Source organism: Anoplopoma fimbria, chromosome 21 (genome assembly GCF_027596085.1).
Source record: "Anoplopoma fimbria isolate UVic2021 breed Golden Eagle Sablefish chromosome 21, Afim_UVic_2022, whole genome shotgun sequence".
Classification (NCBI taxonomy): domain Eukaryota; kingdom Metazoa; phylum Chordata; class Actinopteri; order Perciformes; family Anoplopomatidae; genus Anoplopoma; species Anoplopoma fimbria.
The window spans coordinates 14,421,267-14,429,292 of NC_072469.1; positions in this window are offsets into that span (position 1 = coordinate 14,421,267).

Here is an 8,026-nt window from a genome sequence, read left to right on the forward strand (position 1 = left end):
GTATGTGCTGGGAACAGTTTGTTATTTCAGTATTAGTTCTGATTTCTGGCTTTCCTTCAAACATTTAATATTCTATGAAATATTTACTCATACATATGTTCAGAATGGAGAAAACCTGTTGACCTAGGCCGCTCTCCCCCAAGTAAGAATCAGATCCCTACGCCCTTTCTTCTAGATAGCAATTATTTGTGTCAGACAAGACTAATATTCACTGATCATTTCCTCAAATCATTCATGTTAAAGTGAGCAATATGTTCTGTGTTTGTCTTCTTGATTCCATTATTGTATTAAAGAAATTTTTCAGCTCCGTAGTGATGCGGTTTCTGAGTCTTCTCTGTGTTGAGCTAACCTAAGGCAGTTGAAAAATATTTCCTGTCTTCATTTCTCATAATAAACGTCAGAAAACCACCGGGAACAAGAGGGAGAGAGCTATGCTTACACGGAACCACAAGTAAACGCTGCGTTTGGCCAAATGGGGACATGCCGGGTGTTATTCCAGGTGGACATCATCTCTATTTTGTTTTGGGAGAGAGTCTGGGTCTGAAACGGGCGGAAAAATGTGACACATGCCAGTTTTAAACAAAAAGGGTCAATTGCTCTAGTAAGAACAGACTGTGGAGGCATGCACATTGTTCTGACCTGAGAGCATTGGGAAATGGATAAATGTAGATGGCTTAGAAACACTCTGCTCAAATGCCAGAGTAAACTGCTCTAACAGCGAGGGAGACACACTTTTCACGAAATGAAACAGGAATGGGTCTTAGGAGGCGAGGGAATGCAGGAAATCTCTGCTTTGATACCTGGTGTCAAGTTTTCATGATTACATGGACCGCAGTTGCTCGTACATGCGCCATGCTGTGTTGTTGGCAAGACAGCGCTTACACAAACTCCAACCACCCAAAGCAATTCTTCCTCCTCGCTTTAAACTGACATAATCCCAGTCCCGGTCTCACCGCAAAGACCTGCAACACAAAAGGTCTCATGTTCAGTGCTATTGTTCAGAGGTTAGTCAGATCCTTTTCCATTTGCCTCCAACAGCCAAAATCGGCCCGCCATGCTCAGCCATATGCAGCAGATCTCAATGTTTCTTTAGTGGAGGATAATGCCTGTGAATTTCCTCCCTGGATCCCTTGTCTCAGTCCATCCAAGAGTCATTCGCACACAGGGATGGACAAGCCGGCGGTGTAGCTGCCTGCACCTCAGCTGTTTTCCAACATCTTAAATCCTGGTAATTGTTTGCTCTCTGAGCTCCTGAGACAGACCGACTAAACAGCTGCTACAAACAATGAGAGGTGCTGTTGGTCCAAGCCGGTGAATGCTGCCAACATAGGATCAAGACAAAGCAGGAGGACCTGCGGAGAGCAGAACGATACGCATGCTGTTGAGTGAGAACTGGTCCGTTTGGTTCTGTTGGTGCAAACAAAAGTTAAGATGACATATCTATTTTCATATACACATGAAATCCTTCGCTGAAAGTCAGTATTTCAATGCTCAAAATTACGATTTTGACACCTCTTCTTTTATTTCAGTAAGATAGAAACTCCATCACAGTCAATTGTTTGATCTCACAAAACACATTGTTGGCGTTGAGGGATGCTTCCCCACCAAAGAGCAAGCATCTCATTTTAGGTACAAAATTGGGCCGGTGAAAGTCAACGCCTCAGATTGGAAATGCTACCTCAGATCTGGCCGTGCTTGGCTCCTTTTTTTCTCTCAAATTTGCCAATTACGTCAAAAAACATGTTCTTTTGTTTTGTGAAATACTGGATTTATAATCCCTTGCAGGCCTCCAAAATTCCGACAAATGAAACAAACCTACAAACGTCAACTCTTAAACATGTAACCTGTGATGAGCAGTCACAAGAAGATGTTGCTTTAAGTCAGAAAGCTTGGGAACCCCTGGTCAAGGAAACCCAGGATTTACTGTTCTAGAAAGTTCATGGTTATGATGTTTCAGATATATCAAAAATGTATTATTGTGCATTTGAGGAAACCTTTCATTGCAGTCTTTTTTCAGCTACAGTGAATGAACTTTGGGTGTTGCCAGTAGCTGAGGCAGCGTAATTCCAAAATAACACTCACGGCAGCACCATATACCATGATTGCATGATTGTTGTTTTCGCATTCTGTGGTGTCACCAGCAGAGCCACTTTGCCCTCCAAAGTTCATCCTCCAAAGCAGAAAGGACTGCCCGTTCCGTGTTGGGTTTTGCCCTCAACCAGGCAGGGAAATGTTGGTTTAGCCTGATGGATTGGGCTGTTAAGGAAAGTGGAATCTGCAATTGCAATTTGTGCAGACAGTGCCTCGTTGAGGTGGCTGTGTCATCCCTCCACATTCACAGGGCCAGTTAAAAAGAAATTCTTGGATTTTTAGGTCAGAAATCACTATCTCTTTAACCACCTCAAAGGGCATTTATAAGTGGTGTATAAATAGGCAATAGTTGCTTTAAAACATTACTCACTTGAGCATGGAAGTTCATTCAGCATATGTGACAAAATAATCTCAAGTCATGGTCCACTTACTAGCTTTTTTTTAGCTTTCAACTTCAATTCATGTATCATGATTATGTATATACTTGTACACCAACCCAGTCGGCAGAATAAAACGTTGGCCTTGTACTTTTATGCAATCCTCAAATACTTTGAATCGCAATTCGCAATTTCTGAACCAAAAATACATTTCACATCAACATTTCTAGATAAGTGTGTATCACGGTTAGTAGTTAGCCGTAGTATAACTAGAAGTAGTATATTATCTTAACCGGTCAAGACACTATTGCCGTTTCGAAATTGCATTTTCAATTATGTTAAGGTTAAGGCATCAATACTTGTCTAGGTTTGGTAAAACTAAATTGTTGACTATGGTGCTTGTTGTACTGTATGAGAACAACATTTTTTGGAGACCAGGCTGTGCACACCAAGCGGCATCCTCCGTTGTTGAGAAATTACTCAAATGGCCAATTGAAACTGGCTCCTACAGCGAGTCCATCTCAATAGATCAACGTTAAAATGCCAAACTTTACAGCAGAAAGCGATTTGGTCTTTATAGCTAATTCATGACAACTGTACAAACTCATATGTATAAATTAAATTAAGGCTTTATCACTCTTTTCTTCTGGTAAATGAAGGGCAGCACAACAAACTCTCAATGGACACACAGAGCAACATGCCATGAATGTAAGTCCTAACTCAATCTACTTTTAGCTCTGTGTTTGTACTCTACTGATACCTGAAAAACAAATCTGGCTGCTAAATCCTCTATTATTTTATGCTCGCTTACTTGTATTTGCTATCTTTGTCCACAGGCTGGTGCAAGGCAGGAAGCATACAGTAAGTTTATCAAAGATTTTTTATTGAGAACAGCTTCTGTTGCGTCTGAAAACGACACTGATAAGAGCGAAGAGACTGAACCAAACTATTAAAGTTGATGTAAAATGTATACATTGTTTATGTTAATTCTATTTTGTTTATCTGTTGTCTAGTTTGTTCTTATACCTGTTACTTTTCCTGCTGGTTTGATAATAATATGTGCTTAATTATCTAAAATTTTGAAGCTACAGGTAACTTTCATAAAAAACCAGCGTATAGCTAAATCTTACTTAACATAACCATCAATTTATTTATTTTGTTGGGGGTTAAAGTGGACGGTTTCATTTCTGGGGTCTCCCTGTTAAGTCTGCTTTTACACAGTATTTTGGGAGCCAATGTCCACATCATGACTCTGTTGGAAGTGTTATGGGGCAGTGAGTATTTCGACCAGCAGTCTTGAGTTGGAGCAGCAGCAGCAGCAGCAGCAGCAGCACGGGCAGACAGCAGAGCAAAACAGAAGCCACAGACACTCATAACATAATGACAGCCGGGGGATCACAAATAAGACATAGACGAGAGCGGGGCCTGGTGTCTCTGTGTAATATTTCATCACAGAAAAGCTAAATACATTCCTCACTACAGTCAAGTGAAACCACGTCAATGCAGCAGATGTAAGAAATGGCAGCTGCCGGAGGAATGCGGTTTGGCAGCGAGCGGAGGCCTGGAGAGAGACTGGAAGGTCCTCTCACGTTAACACTTTGTGTTTGGGAACACAAAGATACATTGTTGAAGGCCTGAGCGGGATTCGAGCGCATGTCTGACTGTGCCGTGTGTGTGTGTGTTCGTGTGTGTGAAACGACAGGGTGGTGGGTCCGATCTCCTTCATAGTCATATGGAAAAATCTCACACAAAGCCAGCCTCCATGTGTCCAGACCTAGTGAAACTCCCAGGACATATTTTACAGTAAAAGGATGACATTACGGAGTAGTCAGAGTAGTATTTAAAAAGTATTAAACACAGAGGCACATGTATGTACATTATTTTTACAATTTGATATAAGTATATTATGATATTTAAACACACAGGGAGGTGGAGGGGGATAGAAATATAGAGACAGAGTGAGTGGCTGTAGACCTGGCAGGCAGCATGGCATGATTGTGGCAGCCAGTTTTGAAGGCCAGCAAATAAATAGGCCTCACATTTGCTCAAGCGTGGAGCCGGAGCCAAAACTGTAATGTTACCATAAATCTGGAATCGAATGGGCACACTCGGCCAACGCAGGAGCCCATTCCCCCAGATGTTAGTGATAGAACTCTTATTTAATTTTTTTATTTTTTTCTCCCCCTCTCCCCCCGTCAAATAAATACATACATATGTTAGGCGTAAAAACCGTGGAGCGTTGCTGTCTGGATTCACAATCTCGTCACGGGTGATTCGAAGTTTGATGAAGTCAGGTTACGACTTTACTTACTGCAACCATTCCGCTTTAGTGGACTGACACTTATCGTACATCTAATCCTGTCCAGGGAGTGTGCGTATAGAGCTGCTGGGTAAAGACAAGTCAGGAGGGTTGGTTTGAGTCCTTGCTGCATTGAACACTTCATCTTTATTCACATGCAGCCCATTATAGTTGGGAGGAGTGACTATTTGTCTCAATTTATGCCTCTACTAGAATACCAAACGTTAGAAATATTATCTGACAGTCTCCTCTTAATTTATGCTCACTCCATTTCACAAAATTATCTTATCCACTGGCTGTAATTACAAAACAAATACTGAATTTCAGTACTTTTTAATTCTGTTGGAGTGAACTATTAGTCACATTTTAAAGCCATCTGTAATCAGAATGGTGTTGTGTTTTCACAGTGTGTAAACCATAATGGAAAGCAGCTGTTATAGATTATCAGCTGAGTCAGTTGTTAGTGTTTAATACTGATGGTGTGTTTATGGTCAAACCCTTTTCAGAACATTTCTGATTTGGTGATAAATATAGATGGTGGGCTTATAGAAAGTGTGGGATAAAAGTTTTGCAGTTTGTGATGCAGGTTTACAAAATTAGAACATATACTCCAATAATGCACTTGTGAATAATTTTGAGATTCTTATCCTTTATTTGGTTATTTAAGTGTTATGCTACTTTATACTTCTTTCTTTAACATTTAAGAAGGAAATATTGTACTTTTTACTCAGCCACATTTATCTGAAAGTTATTAGTTACATTGAGAATTAGGAATTTAAACATATGGTCAATAAATAAAATAGGATGCATTGCTAGATTCAACTACTCAACAGTACATAAAGTAGGTAAGAAAGGCTCTACTTGGACCAGTTGCAAGATAAAATGCAACTCATACTGTAAATTAATGGTAAAGCTATGATATAATACAAAATTATGAAGGTGGCCAATTCCCATATTGAAGACTTTTACTTTTGATAGTTTTTGTGCACACTTTGCTGATAATTTGCTATATTGGGTTTTGCCAGTACTCTTTGTATTTCCAAAGCAACAGTACCTGGATTTGAAAAGTAAAAAACTAAAGAACATTATTTTTGCTGAGGGGCAGTCCATTTGATCAAATGACGCAATTTCATTACACATTACAAGGACTTCAGCCCGTTGAGGTATCTGGATTTCTGCAACTGCTCTTTCATTGGATGTGTGGTACTGACATTGATCAAAAAATGTAATCACTTCCTCCCAAATCCTGGATGTATTTGACACTCATAGTAGATGGGTACGAGCACTGGCCAAACTACATACTTCAATTCCAAGAACAAGTCCAATTTCTAGAGTGGACCTCTGCATGGCATCCTCTTGTTGGAGACACAGCAGCCTAATCTTTAGCCGTGGTACATGTGCCTCGAAGGAGACCTCAGCAATGTGTACAGTAGCGCTTTATGACCCACTGCGTGACTTTAGCACCATTTGGCAGGGACCGCACAAGACCTCCCGAGGCCTTTGGAAAATATGGTCCTTTCACTGCCTACAGAGCACACACTGTGCAACCCTCTGAATTCTTCCTCTAAGTTTAATCATCACACTTTATACCATTTTTGGATGCAGATGGCTGTGGGACCACCTCAAGAGGACATATATGGTCACATACAGTATCCTTTTCATTCAGAGTCGCCTGGCTGTGACCATTGTGGGCTTCATTTCGGGGCTGTTGGAAGGACGGAGAAGATGAATCAGCATCTATGAATCAGCATTACTAACAAGGGGCAGGCAGAGGTGGCAAATTGGGATGGCAGAAAGTGTCCATAGGTCTGACTTCAACATTTTGTTGCAGTTTTAGCAGATCACAGCAACTTAGAAAACTTGTCAGTGTTGCCATGACATAAAGTAAATATTCCACTTCTCACCTGAGACAACTGTCATAACTTTAGCACCCGATGCTGCTTGGCTGAGCCAAAATTAGTATGGAGACCAGTGAGATGTACCAACTGAAAGAAAGCCTAATGGCCCATTTGGTTTGTATTTAAGGAGACAAATCAGTTTAGTCAAAACTAAAATGTGTGTCTGAAACAAGACTGAGTACAGAAAGCACGGGAAGAATAACAGTAGCTCTCTGTGTCACATTGGTATTAGATACTTTGATTCAAAGGAAAAGTACAGAAAGGTTTGGAAATAGGCTTATTTGGTTCTTGCCAAGAGTTGAGAAGATTCATATAAATCTCATGTCTGTGAATTATAAGGTTACAGCCTTATAATTCACAGACATGAGCTGGTTAGCTTTGTTTAGATTTAAACTAAGAAACAGCCTGTTTGGCATATCAGCCCCTGTAAGACCACAGGTTGTTGATTTTACACTTCAGTTTTTAAAGTCTACCATGTCATAAAAAGTCATAATAAAGCATTTCATAAAAGTTATAGTATAGCATGCCATAACAATTATATAAAGTAATAGTATAGAAAATAGTATAGCATGTCATAAAAAAGTAATGTTTTGTATTTTGGGTACCTTGTAAATAAATTAATTTGTATTGCTTTTATTCTCCTCTGGTCTCCCAGGCGTTGAGCAAGGCTGTGTCAAATGGGGACCGTCTGGGATGCCAACCCGTTTGGTAAGGTTACATCTAGTTGAAGTGAAACAAATGAGGGGTTTTCAGTTGGTTCTTCTGGTTGTAAATGGCTTGATGGGCGGAGACTGATTTCAAGATCAGTCTCCGCCCAGTAGGCAGGTGCACCTCGTTTGAGGAATGAGTTGTGCAATCTGGTTGTTTGGGAGACATGGGCGAATGTGGTGAATAGAAGTAGTAGTAGTAGTAGTTTTGCTGTTTTTTGGTTAATGTGGGCAGCTCTACTGAGTACTTGTTCTGAGGAGTGCTTTTTGTGTAGCGGTCACAAGTTGCGTTTTGATGGTCATTTTATGTCAGAGAGTTCCGGTGGTCCTCTATACACAGTTAGTAAATTGGTGTTGTTCTGTTCCTGTAAAGCTTGAGAATGGATTCCTTTTGGTTACAGAGCATAAGTACCCAACACAAGTAACACCTGAAGACTAAGGTGGAGTTTGGTTTGGCCGGTACAGGGACCGGGCTGTGGTGATGTTTTGGCTGTCGATGGTCTGTTTCAGCTCTGGCTTTACACATCAGTATTGGGATTTGTGCTTTTTGTTTTTGATTTTTCAGTCTTTTATGGCTTCTGTATAGGATTTTTGGGGAACTTGGTTGGAGCAGTTATTTAAGCGTTGTTCCTCGGGTGTAAGAGCTAAGTTCCA